Raw genomic sequence first — 13842 nt, 5'->3', positions numbered from 1 at the left:
GGCTAAGAGAGAATTTGAAAAGAAGTTGGCTGTAGAGGCAAAAACTCACAGTAAAAACTTTTTTAAATATATCCGAAGCAGAAAGCCTGTGAGGGAGTCAGTTGGACCGTTAGATGATCGAGGGGTTAAAGGGGCACTTAGAGAAGATAAGGCCATCGCGGAAAGATTAAATGATTTCTTTGCTTCGGTGTTTACTGAAGAGGATGTTGGGGAGGTACCCGTAATGGAGAAGGTTTTCATGGGTAATGATTCAGATGGACTGAATCAAATCACGGTGAACCTAGAAGATGTGGTAGGCCTGACTGACAAACTGAAGAGTAGTAAATCACCTGGACCAGATGGTATACACCCCAGAGTTCTGAAGGAACTAAAAAATGAAATTTCAGACCTATTAGTAAAAATTTGTAACTTATCATTAAAATCATCCATTGTACCTGAAGACTGGAGGATAGCAAATGTAACCCCAATATTTAAAAAGGGCTCCAGGGGCGATCCGGGAAACTACAGACCGGTTAGCTTGACTTCAGTGCCAGGAAAAATAGTGGAAAGTGTTCTAAACATCAAAATCACAGAACATATAGAAAGACATGGTTTAATGGAACAAAGTCAGCATGGCTTTACCCAGGGCAAGTCTTGCCTCACAAATCTGCTTCACTTTTTTGAAGGAGTTAATAAACATGTGGATAAAGGTGAACAGGTAGATATAGTATACTTGGATTTTCAGAAGGCGTTTGACAAAGTTCCTCATGAGAGGCTTCTAGGAAAAGTAAAAAGTCATGGGATAGGTGGCGATGTCCTTTCGTGGATTGCAAACTGGCTAAAAGACAGGAAACAGAGAGTAGGATTAAATGGGCAATTTTCTCAGTGGAAGGGAGTGGACAGTGGAGTGCCTCAGGGATCTGTATTGGGACCCTTACTGTTCAATATATTTATAAATGATCTGGAAAGAAATACGACGAGTGAGATAATCAAATTTGCAGATGACACAAAATTGTTCAGAGTAGCTAAATCACAAGCAGATTGTGATAAATTGCAGGAAGACCTTGTGAGACTGGAAAATTGGGCATCCAAATGGCAGATGAAATTTAATGTGGATAAGTGCAAGGTGATGCATATAGGGAAAAATAACCCATGCTATAATTACACGATGTTGGGTTCCATATTAGGTGCTACAACCCAAGAAAGAGATCTAGGTGTCATAGTGAATAACACATTGAAATCGTCGGTTCAGTGTGCTGCGGCAGTCAAAAAAGCAAACAGAATGTTGGGAATTATTAGAAAAGGAATGATGAATAAAACGTATCTCTGTATCGCTCCATGGTGAGACCGCACCTTGAATACTGTGTACAATTCTGGTCGCCGCATCTCAAAAAAGATATAATTGCGATGGAGAAGGTACAGAGAAGGGCTACCAAAATGATAAGGAGAATGGAACAACTCCCCTATGAGGAAAGACTAAAGAGGTTAGGACTTTTCAGCTTGGAGAAGAGACGACTGAGGGGGGATATGATAGAGGTGTTTAAAATCATGAGAGGTCTAGAATGGGTAGATGTGAATCGGTTATTTACTCTTTCGGATAGTAGAAAGACTAGGGGACACTCTATGAAGTTAGCATGGGGCACATTTAAAACTAATCGGAGAAAGTTCTTTTTTACTCAACGCACAATTAAACTCTGGAATTTGTTGTCAGAGAATGTGGTTCGTGCAGTTAGTATAGCTGTGTTTAAAAAAGGATTGGATAAGTTCTTGGAGGAGAAGTCCATTACCCTCTATTAAGTTCACTTAGAGAATAGCCATTGCCATTAGCAATGGTTACATGGAATACACTTAGTTTGTGGGTACTTGCCAGGTTCTTATGGCCTGGATTGGCCACTGTTGGAAACAGGATGCTGGGCTTGATGGACCCTTGGTCTGACCCAGTATGGCATTTTCTTATGTTCTTATGTTCTTAAGGAAGGGCAGAGAGGACAGAAAAGGGGGAGGAATAGCTCTTTATGTCCAAAACAATATCCAAGCAACTGAACTGCAAAGAATGTGGGGTAGAGAAGAAACATTATGGGACTTCCTAAAAAATGATGGTGCATCAATTTTACTGGAGTGGTTTACAGGCATCCGAGTCAAACAGAAGAGCTAGACAGAGATCTGGTTGAAAACATCCAAAAGGTGAGAAAGAAGGGAGATTGTTGGAGATTTTAATCTGCCGGACGTAGACTGGAGAATCCCTTCTGCAGAATCTACCAGAAGTGGAGAGATAGTGGATGTCCTTCAAGGGGCTCTGTTCAAACAAATGGTAATGGAACCCATAAGGGAGGGAGTTCACTTAGAGAATAGCCACTGCCATTAGCAACGGTTACATGGAATAGACTTAGTTTTTGGGTACTTGCCAGGTTCTTATGGCCTGGATTGGCCACTGTTGGAAACAGGATGCTGGGCTTGATGGACCCTTGGTCTGACCCAGTATGGCATTTTCTTATGTTCTTATGAGTTATACTTGACCCAGTGCTCATTATCAGGGATAATGTCTCTGACATCCAGGAGGGTGCCCACCTCAGCACCAGTGATCATCAAATGGTATGGTTTGATACCTCCCTTGGTAAGGAAGCCTGAGCATTAAATGTCGCCATGATTGCAAGCCAGGCCTGATCGACCCATTCCTGGTCCCACCAGTGCCCAGGGTGAAAATATAGATGGTGCTCATCTGCAATGATGAGCTCTGCAAGCAAACAAACATCAGCCTTTGAAGTTGGGCAGTCTTCCCTGTGGCATCTTTCCACAGGCCCCGCACAAAATGGACATCTGGGTGTGGCCGTGGAGGATGGACATCCTAGATCATGCACAGACGACCTCGCCCTTTTGGATGTCCATTTTTTGCATCATGCCCAAGATTTAAGCATCTGTCACAAGGACGCCTAAGGCCTGGATGTAGCTGTGAGATGTTTACAGATACCCAGGCCCTGTGTCTTGCCAGTGCCCAGGGCTTGGGGGTTCACTATGGACCTTTGTCCACGCACGCCCAAATCTTGTACGTCCTGCAAAAGCGTCTGACTTGTGCCTTTACAGGACCACTTTAGGCCATCAAGAAACATAAATCACATCTCCAAGCAAAACCAGCTTTGCATAATTCAATCAATTTTAATTAATATTGCATTGTATGTATCGAAAGTTGGTTTTTGGGGAATAAAGTTGATTATTTTAAATTTAATTTGGTTCTACGGCCTGGATGATATGTTTCATCAAGTGTCCCACCACACTACTGTGTATCATGCATGATGAGAGGCCACAAGGAAGGGGATGCCAATGTTGGGGATTTATGAAAGGGTAAGGGAATGGACATATGGATCACATATTCATTAATCCTGAAAACATAGTCCATTATGGAAATTTAAGTGAATTTATTTGTACAATTAGCAAAAAATGGACAAAAACACATCAATGAAATGCTGGATTCCTGGTCCATCCATCGGCTTCTGATTACAGCTCCTGAAATAAAACACAAAACAGTATTTAGATTTTTGCAGGCCAGCGATAGGAGTTGGCAACAGGGTGAGGGGAGGATTGCATCCCAGCTATGGGAGTTGCTGTTAGCTTGTGCGAGGGATGCCCACGCTTGCGAGGATGTTAAGGACATAAGGGATCACAGATACATAAATCCATAGGATTGACTCCATTAAAAATATTTAAATAATTAACCCATAAAACTGTCTGATCAATTAATTCACTCAATCAATTTTTTTCACAGTTATTACAGGATCAATATAGTCAAAAGTGGAAAAGGAATATTGGTATAGCTAACAACTTACATAAGAAATAATCATTGATGATCCTTCGGCGAAACTCTAAGCCTTTCATGGTGTTGTCCACCTCAGCTTCCGGTTCTGCAGGTGGATCTGGCAGCAAATGTTCTGCAACCTCCATTTCTATCCCAGAGCGCAAAGCAATGCTATGGAGCATGTAGCAGGCCATAACAATGCTTGTGACCTTTTCCGCACTGTACTTCAGGGCACCACCAGACTGACCCAAACATCTTAACTGGCTTTTCAGCACACTGAATGTACGCTCAATAACATTTTGTGTGCTGGATGGACCAAGCGCTGTGCGCAAAGACAGGAGCAGAGTTAGCAGCCATGGCTTACAGCCATAGCCGCCTTCACCTATAAAAGGGGAGATGAATATTGCATTAACAAACACAGACATGAATCCATATGGCATATACTCAGTTGTCCATTAAATAAACATACATCTTTTTTCATAATGGGACAATGTACTCCCCCAGGGCCCCGCATGCCTCCATCCCATCTGTCTGTCTATAACCTCAGCCCAAAGCAAATGTTACTTACCAAGCAGCCAGCCATCACCATATCTTCCCTGTGGGAAATGGGTTCCAAATGATGAATGGGCAAGGATGTAGGAATCATCCTTGAAAGGATGCAGGAAACCTTGAAACCACATTCAGTATTCGAAGTTGTGTATCACATAAAACCTGCACATTCATGGAAAGGAATTGCTTGCAGTTGCAGAATGCATTCTCCTGTTCCCACTTCGTGGTCAATGCTATATGAGCACAGTCTATTGCACCCAAATATATTGGGCATCCTGGCTATTTTGAAGAAATTACGCCGGATCTCCTGAAGTTGGGTTGGGTCCTCAGGATAGTAGATGAACTGCTTCATCATCGCACTCAAGACTTGTCCTATGTGATGAGAGACAGAGGACTGATCCACCCCCGAAGTGATACCAACAATATTTTGGAAACTTCCAGTGGCAAAAAACTGCAAACCACACAGAATTTTCACCAACCCAGGCACAGCATGGTTACAATAGGCAACAGGGTCACGGTCACTACACAGGTCCTCATAAAGGGTTAAAATTGCCTGAGAGCTGAGCACCACATCTGTCTCAGGCAATCCAAGGAGCATTGTCCTTGGCTGAATGATACGATGCTGGCAAGGTCTATGGATGGCTCCGGGCTGTACCAATGAACAAAGGAACATAAGACATGCCATACTTGGTCAGACCAAGGGCCCATCAAGCCCAGCATCCAGTGTTCAACAGTGGCCAATCCAACATAAGAACACAAGAAATTGCCATGCTGGATCAGACCAAGGGTCCATCAAGCCCATCATCCTGTTTCTAACAGAGGCCAAACCAGACCACAAGAACCTGGCAATTACCCAAACACTCAGAAGAACCCATGCTACTGATGCAATTAATAGCAGTGGCTATTCCCTAAGTAAACTTGATTAATAGCAGTTAATGGACTTCTCCAAGAACATATCCAAACCTTTTTTGAACCCAGATACACTAACTGCACTAACCACATCCTCTGGCAACAAATTCCAAAGCTTTATTGTGCATTGAGTGAAAAAGAATTTTCTCCGATTAGTCTTAAAATGTGCTACTTGCTAACTTCATGGAATGCCCCCTAGTCCTTCTATTATTCGAAAACCACTACTAAAACTAGCTGATTTCAGAACAGTACTTCAGGCACTAGTTTTCTCCAGCACAGACTACTATAATGCCCTTCTACTAGGACTCCCGAATACAACATTAAGGCCACTTCAAATATTTCAAAACACAGCAGCTAGAATACTAACCGGAAAAAGGAGGAGGGACCATATAACTGAAACCCTGGCGGAATTACATTGGCTACCTATTGAACACAGAATTAAATACAAAGCCCTATGTACCATACATAAGAACATAAGAAATTGCCATGCTGGGTCAGACCAAGGGTCCATCAAGCCCAGCATTCTGTTTCCAATAGAGGCCAAACCAGGCCACAAGAAGCTGGCAATTACTCAAACACTAAGAAGATCCCATGCTATTGATGCAATTAATAGCAGTGGCTATTCCCTAAGTAAACTTGATTAATAGCCGTTAATGGACTTCTCCTCCAAGAACTTATCCAAACCTTTTTTGAACCCAGCTACACAAACTGCACTAACCACATCCTCTGGCAACAGAGCTTTATTGTGCATTGAGTGAAAAAGAATTTTCTCCGATTAGTCTTAAATGTGCTACTTGCTAACTTCATGGACTGCCCCCTAGTCCTTCTATTATTCGAAAGTGTAAATAACCGAGTCACATCTACTTGTTCATAAACGAATACATGATGAAAAAATCGGACTGGCTAAACACAGCATTATGAGTACACGTCCCACACAGAAACCTTCGATCAGCAAATAAAGCACTCTTAATCATCCCTTCAGTAAAGACAGCAAGACTAACCCAAGTGAGAGAAAGGGCCTTATCTTTAGCAGGCCCCACACTTTGGAACACAATGCCTCTAGAGATCAGATTACAAAGAGATCTCAAAACATTTAAGAAAAGTTTAAAAACATGGCTTTTTAAACAAGCATTTTATAAAGAGACTGGAGAATAGAAAATATACAGGAAAAGGCAGAAGAGCACCAACACATAGCACTATTCTAAGAATGTGCAGTTAAATAGTCTATGAACTCTATATCACAATAAACATAACTGTAAACACTATATATATGAATTTTACCCGTAAACAGTACCTTATAGGTACACCTGGTCATGCCCTACTTCACTAAACAATTGATTGTCTTTAACGATATATTGTAACTGAACCTTTGGTGGCACCTATAGAATGTACTATAGTACGCATTCACCTACATTATTTTATGTGCCTACATGTAAACCATTGTGATGGTATATAACTTAGCGATGGTATAGAAAAGATTTTAAATAAAATAAAATAAATAAGTGTAAATAACCAATTCACATCTACACGTTCAAACCTCTCATGATCTTAAAGACCGCTATCATAACCCCCCTCAGTCGTCTCTTCTCCAAGCTGAACAGCCCTAACCTCTTCAGCCTTTCCTCAAAGGGTAGCTGTTCCATCCCCTTTATCATTTTGGTTGCCCTTCTCTGTACCTTCTCCATTGCAACTATATCTTTTTTGAGATGTGGCAACCAGAATTGTACAAAGAATTCAAGGTGCGGTCTCATCATGGAGCGATACAGAGGCATTATGACACTTTCCGTTTTATTAACCATTCCCTTCCTAATAATTCCTAACATTCTATTTGCTTTTTTGACTGCTGCAGCACACTGAGCTGACAATTTTAAATTATTTTCTAAGATGATGCCTAGATCTTTTTCCTGGGTGGTAGCTCCTAATATGGAACCTAACATCGTGTAACTACAGCAAGGGTTATTTTTCCCTATATGCAACACCTTGCACTTGTCCACATTAAATTTCATCTGCCATTTGATGCCCAATCTTCCAGTCTTGCAAGGTCATCCTGTAATGTATCACAATCCGCTTGGGATTTAACTACTCTGAATAATTTTGTATCATCCGCAAATTTGATAACCTCACTCGTCGTATTCCTTTCCAGATCATTTATATATATATTGTCACCATTACTTCACAATTAAAGATAACAGGTAGGAAAAGCAACTGTCCACTAATTGATGTAAATATAACTTTCCCCAACTGACTCCTACAAACCTGAACACACGGAGGGAATGGAAGGACAAAAGAATAGGCCACATGTGGATAGTATAAACAAGATAACCAAGATTTAATTGAAGGACGTGCAGTATTTGTACATCCATGTGCAAACCACGGACGCTCAGGACCTGGACGTCCAGGACTTGGACACCTGAGGATATGCTTGTAATGGTCGCCCGGGTCCCGCTCCAGGCCTGGATGTCCAGGACATGGGCACCCAAGTACACATTTGTAACGGTTGCCCGGGTCCCTTTCCTTGATTAGACATTCAAGATTTGGGCACACATTCATCAACATACAGCTATCCCAAGTTTAAGGGAGTTATTTGCTTACCTGTGCCTGTACTACCACAAGGTCCTGTTTTACGTTCTCCAGATTGTTTGCTTGAATAATCACTCTCCTTTGCCTTGTTCTCACTTGCATTCACATGAGAAAAGTGATGAGGACAAGAAAATGATTATAATACATTGTTGAAATGGTAGAAATCGCAAGGAAATTTTTCAGGAATGTCTGCGACCGATAGTACCGCCACAATAACGCCAGGGATAGGTATGGCACTAAATTTCATTCGTAAAAAAACTCATTATGGACGCATTTGTTTTGGTGCATGTTACTACATGGGGAGTAATAACGAATTCACTGATTTACATGCAATTTAAATGTGATGGGCGCTATTTGTTACGTGCTAATTTGCACACATGTTATGGATGCGCTAATCCAGGTACTGCATTGGGCGCACGTTTAGCACATCCAAAACGTGCATCCAGTACATGTGTATTTATTTATTTAGAGTTTTTTCTATACCGGCATTCATGATAAAATCACATCATGCTGGTTTACAAGTAACAGGGGGAGTGATAACCTTGAACATTTAACAAGTGGAAAGAAGCAAGAAAGTTACAATAAAACAGGAGAAGCAGGAACTGGGGGAAGAAGAAGAGAAGCCGGAAAAGTTTAACAATAAGAAGAGGAACAACTATTTACATAGTACTGGAATGTATCTTGGTGGTTGTTGCAGTCAGTCTGTTAGGCCAGTTGGGTGCGTCAGTTAGTTTCGGGAAAGGCTTGTCTAACTAACCATGTCTTAAGCCTTTTTCTAAATGTTAATAAGCATGGTTCCTGTCTGAGGTCCGGGGGAATGGCATTCCATATAGATGGTCCTGCTGTAGAGAAGGCCTGTTCTCTGAAGGAGAGGTGGTGTGTCACTTTGGTTTGGGGGACACGTAGGGATCCTCTGTAGGCTTCTCTGATGGGTCTGGATGAGGAGTGTAGTCTGAGCGTGATTTGAAGGCTAAGAGGGGCTTGGGAATGGATGGTGGTAATGGACTTATGGAGGATTCTGAAATGTATTGGTAGTCAGTGTAGATTTTTGAGAATGGGGGAGATGTGGTCTCTTCTTCTGGTGTTTGTCAGAATTCTGGCTGTCGCGTTTTGGAGCATCTGAAGAGGTTTAATGGAGGAGGAAGGGAGACCTAGCAAGATAGAGTTGCAGTGGTCTATCATGGAGAAAATTACAGCTTGGAGAACCGTTCTGAAGTCTTGGAAGTGAAGGAGTGGTTTAATTCTTTTTAGAACCTGCAGTTTATAGAAGCCGTCCTTGGTGGTGCGGTTGATGAAAGATTTTAAATTCAAACGGTTGTTGATTAATACTCCTAGGTCTCTTGCTTGGGTAACAAAGATGTTAGATGTTGCACTTTGTGTGGTATTACTATTTTCCGGGGAGATGAGGAGGAGTTCAGTCTTCGCTGAATTTAGTATCAGGTTTAAACTAGAGAGGAGAAGGTTAATCTCTCGTCGGCAGGTTTCTCAGTGCTCGAGTGTTTTTGTAATGGATTCTTTGATGGATATCAATATTTGCACGTCGTCGGCATAAAGGAAGTGTTTTAGTTTAAGGTTGGTTAGCAGCTGGCAAAGTGGAAGTAAGTATATGTTGAAGAGAGTGGAGGAAAGGGAGGAACCTTGAGGAACTCCTAGTGATGAGTCGCAGCGGGGGATTCTTTATTGAAGATTCTAACCTTGTAACCTTGTAGGGGTGCACTGGTTGGAGCACCCAATATGGCATCTGCCTGAGAGAATGAGTATGGTCTCTGGAGGAGCTGAGCCAGACAGGAGACATTTAGAGACAATGTAGAGCAGTCCCACCTCCAGTCTGGTAGCCCCAATACTGCTTTGGAAGAGCAAGGTCATCAGTAAGGAAAGCATCATTTTAAAGTTTAGATGATGTCTGCTTCAGGGAAACATCCTATATTTTTATATTAATGTATATATTCACATCCCACTTGGTGACAACTCACAACCATTATTGTAATTACCGTATTTTTCGCTCCATAAGACGCACCTAGGATTCAGAGGGGGAAAATAAAAAAAAAAAATTTGTGCTAAACCGGCTCTGCGTCTGGGCGTTTTATGGAGCAAATTAGGGGAGTGCATAGCTTTTTTTTTCCTCCCCATTTTGTTTTCGGGTCTGGGGAGGGCCATTTCGGTCCACTCCCCAGATCAGAAAACTTTTCTCTCTCTGGGAACCCCTCCCCCCCCCCAAAAAAACCCCATCCCAACCCTTTAAATGAACAACCCCCACCCTCCTGACCCCCCCAAGACCTGCAGACTTAATTTACTGCAACCCCCCCCCCCTCCTGATCCCCCCCCCCCCCCCCAAGACCTGCCAAACGTCCCTGGTGGTCCAGCTGGGGTCCAGGAGCGGTCCGGGAACGATCTCCTGGGCTTCGGTCGTCGGCTGCCAGTAAACAAAATGGCACCGACGGCCCTTTGCCCTCACTATGTCACTGAGACCGACCAATAGCAGCGGTCGGTCAGGAGGGTGGGGGGTTGCAGTAAATTAAGTCGGCAGGTCTTGGGGGAGTTTGTTAGATTTTTTTTTTTTTTTTAATATTCGCTCCATAAGACGCACATACATTTTCCCCCCACTTTTGGGGGGAAAAAAGTGCGTCTTATGGAGCGAAAAATACGGTAATACAAAGTACTTCCAAATACCAAGCTGCTAATCACTGTGTTGCTTTAAAAATGAGGAACGAGAGCCAATCATTGTACTGCACTCTCATCCATCTATGACTATAGTCGTAATGTAGCAGTTGCAACCAATTGGCACTGGAGGCTGTCCAATCCACTGACGCAGGAGAAGCAAAAAAAGCAAATGGGGCAGTTTTTCAATTACCTACACGCATAAATCCAGGAGGATTTACGTGCATAGGGGGGTTACGTGCACCGGGCCTATTTTCAAAAGGCCAGGCAGCACGCGTAAAGCCACAGGATGCGCATATGTCCCGGGGCTTTCCTGAATGGGCGGGACAGAGCGGGGCAGTCCAGGGGCATGGCTGAGAACTCTAGCAAGCGGCCATTGCGGGGGATCACACGCCGGCAGTTGGCCGGTGTGTGCAAGTTATGCCTGCCTGTGGCAGGCGTAACTTCCAAAACAAAGGTACGGGAGGGTTTCTTTAGGGCTGGCGGGACAGGGAGGGGAAGGTGGTGGGAGGGGGGGGGAGGAAAGTTCCCTTCGAGGCCGCTCCGATTTCGCGTGCATGTTATAAAATCGGGCGTACATTTATGCACGCCGGGTTGCGCGCACAAATGTAAGCCCGCTCGTATGTTTTAAAATCTGCCCCAAAGGTAGTACAAAAAATACTGCAGACCTTCACTTTAAAACATTTCTTTCATCTTTGCTGTTAAGTCCATGAGGAAACATTTTATTCAATTGATAAATCCACTTCTGTTCATGAACAGAAAAACAATCATTTTAACAGAACAAGCATAAGTAGGAAAAAAGTTCTTTTTTCTATGAGAAGAGCATTTCCTTATTGCTTCTTGACTATATAGTTAATAAAAGATACCATTACAAAACATAAAAATTAAACTATAAGTTCTCAACAGCTTTAAGCCAAGACCAAGCAGTGATTTATACCTGGTTTAATAAAAGTACTGCAGAAAGGAGCTACTTATATTGCCTCAAACTTAGCAATGAGAATCTAAGTGTATCCCGGGTAATAGTGAAACCATCTGGCTGCTCTGCCTTCAGGCTCTATATTAAGAGTTACTGTATGTAGGTCATTCCTTCAATTCTGGCTAAAATTAGGGGGCTGGACATATACAAGTCCTGTGTTTTGGCATCTTCAGCAGATAATGTGTCATTTCCCTATTTAGTTACAGATTAAATGTACCTTTCGGAATGTGTGCTATTCATTGTGTAGCTTGCACATAAGGATGCCTGACGCCACAGGACATGATCATTATGGCCTTTATTCTGTGAAATTCAGAGGTGAGTAAAAAGTTATGCACAGGTATAACTCTCTGCATTGAATATCCCAGAGGCAACTCGAATATCTGTTTTTCATAATGAAAATAAAACAATGCCATGGGTTGAATATTTCCAGTTTTTTCCAATCAATTATGTGGCTCAAAAAACGAATCCTTTTTTTTTTTTTTTTTACCTGGCAGCTTTCTCCTGCTCCAACAAAATCAGAACCAACCTCTACTGGACTATGTCACCATAAGCTTTGAATTGCAGCCAGCTATGGTTTTTCCCCTTGTATATTACCCCATTTCATATAGCCTAGTCATCACAGACTGTGGCGCCTCTGGAACCCTGACTGCATGCAGCCCGAGTCTGAATACTAAGTGTCACCACTATGCAATGGTGGAGACACCATCCCCCTCCCCAAGGCTGGGAATGCTGCCTCTGTCACTTCCTCAGCCCCAGTCAGCGTGAAGAATAGAAGTCAGCTTCAGCAATTGACCCAGGTCTCCTACAAGGCCACTGAGCCACTACTTAAAGACCTTCTTAAAACACATTTTTAGTCAATGTAATAGTACAAACTAAATGCCATGATCAAATGTATCTGAAAAGCACATATTCCTATTTTTATTTAAATGTAATTCAAACTTCATTTCAAAAATAAAAATACAGATTTTAGAAGACTGCCCAGAACAGTTATTGATGCATTACCTTTAGAACTAGAATTCCAGGATGAAAAAAAGGGCTGCAGAAGTCCATAGGAGCAGTGCACAATGGGGATTGACATATTGATATAAATTAAACTGGTGAGGGATCAGGGATGATCTATAAGTTATCAGTGTGACAAGGCAATGACAAGAGCCAGAAGAATGCTAGGGTACAAAGGGAGTGTTACACCTATCGGTCGCAGATGGCTGCAACCTCTCATGCTCACCTATTTTTCCCTGCACCATCAAGTCTGGGTAGAATGGCGGCCTCTGCTAACCCCCGCCGACCTCTCCAGCATTCCTGGGACAGCGTGGGCGCTGCCGACCGCCATCTTGGACTTGGAGTTGCTTAGGCGCGCACGCGCAAGGGCCTCCTTTGAACACGTCTTGGCGGGAACCTCTGGGGCGTCCTCGCCCGATGACGTCAAGCCGCTAGTGTATTTAATCTGACCAGCCCTTGCCTTCTCCGAGTTAGCAAGGAGTTCCGTCTTGCTGAATCCACCTCACTCAAGGACTTCCTGTTTCTGACTTGCTCTTGGCATCTGAACGCTCTGAGTATCCGCTCCTCGGGGCCTCCCCTGAGTTCTCGGCTATCCGCTCCTCAGAGGGCCTACCTGCCTGACTACTACTAGACCTGCTTCTCTGGTCTCTCTCGCTCTCTCTCCAGGAACCATGAGTACCGCTACTGACTTCTACTATACAAACTGTATTGGGATTCCCTGGGGTGTACCCTGTTCCTCGGGCCACTACCACCTTCCTTCAGTAGCAGCTATTCAGCCTTCCTGTTCTACAGTGTATCAACTTACCAACTACGGGAGCCACTTCCGGCTTCTGGCATCTTGATCTGTACTTCAACATCTACTGTACAAGCATCCTCGGCATACCCCACTTTGAGGGGCCACTTCTGGATCAGTATTCCAGAGCTGCCTTCACTCGTTAGAAGGGATCCCCAGCGTACCCCGCTCCACAGGTCACAACCAGATCTTCTCATCTGTGGCTACACTCTAAGTAATTCCCATAGTACAGGACTGTACTAATACATCTACTACTCTGTGGATATTACTTTTCCTTCCTTCTTAATAAAGTCTCTACTTCTAGCTGTATTCCACACCACTGAGACCACGCCTGCTGATGGTGAGGCTCACAGGGCTTCTCCCTGTGGGCAGAGACATCTCTCATCTCAGCCCAGGGGTTCACATTCTCACATAATCATAACAGATTGCTAACTCCATGGACCCAGCTCAGGTCTCAGCCATCCAGGCCATCCCTGGGCTGGCCCAGCATTAGAGACCCTAGCTAATGCCTTCAACCAGCTAAGTTCTCGACTGAACGCAGCATCTCTGCCTGACAAGACTACCGCCTCTTCACCTGCTGGACCTATAAGACTTTTTGTTCCCTTGCCT

The sequence above is a fragment of the Rhinatrema bivittatum genome, chromosome 1 (assembly GCF_901001135.1).
Source record: "Rhinatrema bivittatum chromosome 1, aRhiBiv1.1, whole genome shotgun sequence".
NCBI lineage: Eukaryota > Metazoa > Chordata > Amphibia > Gymnophiona > Rhinatrematidae > Rhinatrema > Rhinatrema bivittatum.
This window is presented reverse-complemented; position numbering follows the sequence as displayed.